The sequence below is a fragment of the Sinocyclocheilus rhinocerous genome, unplaced genomic scaffold (genome assembly GCF_001515625.1).
Source record: "Sinocyclocheilus rhinocerous isolate Xijiao unplaced genomic scaffold, SAMN03320098_v1.1 scaffold5705, whole genome shotgun sequence".
NCBI lineage: Eukaryota > Metazoa > Chordata > Actinopteri > Cypriniformes > Cyprinidae > Sinocyclocheilus > Sinocyclocheilus rhinocerous.
Genome location: NW_015641486.1, coordinates 8,932 through 9,647, shown reverse-complemented (window position 1 = coordinate 9,647; position 716 = coordinate 8,932).

Genomic DNA, 716 nt, shown 5'->3' with positions numbered 1-716 from the left:
ATATATATATTTTTTTTTTTTTTTTTTTGGACCATTTTGGACCAGCTAATTCTAGGACTGTTTGCTATTATTTTTTTATTTTTTTAAGCAATGCACTTAATCGTTTTATTGTAGTTAATCGTTTTATTGTAAGGTCTTGCATCACTAATTAGAGAGCACATTTAATTTTTTATTTATTTATTTATTTATTTTTATTGCTTCAAACAAGATTAACAAAAAGATTTTAACATATAAATACAACACAACCTATTCACATTATTACAATCATACAACATACAGGAACAAACAAAATAAAAATAAATAAAAGAATAAAAACAAAAAATCAAACAGATATTTCTTTCTTTTCCCTAGAGACACATTTAGCATACAATTGAGTTGAAAAGCATAGCGGGGGCATTATTTTTCAAAGAATTTCTCCATAAAATTTAAAATTTCATTCTTTTTGTTATTAATTAACACTAAGGACTTTTTTAACAACTCCATTTCTTTTAAGAATACTTAACATTTAGGTATACAATTCGCAAATTTTTGTTTATGAATGTAATATTTACCATGCAAAATGTAAAAGTTTACAACATATTTAAACATTTTGCTTTTGTGTGTGTAAGAACATATAATATCTTTTAAAGATAATTTATAATGAACATTTCTTGGGGCAAATAGAAAAAAGCTAACATCAGACCAAAATTTCAAAGATAAATCACAGCTGTAAAACA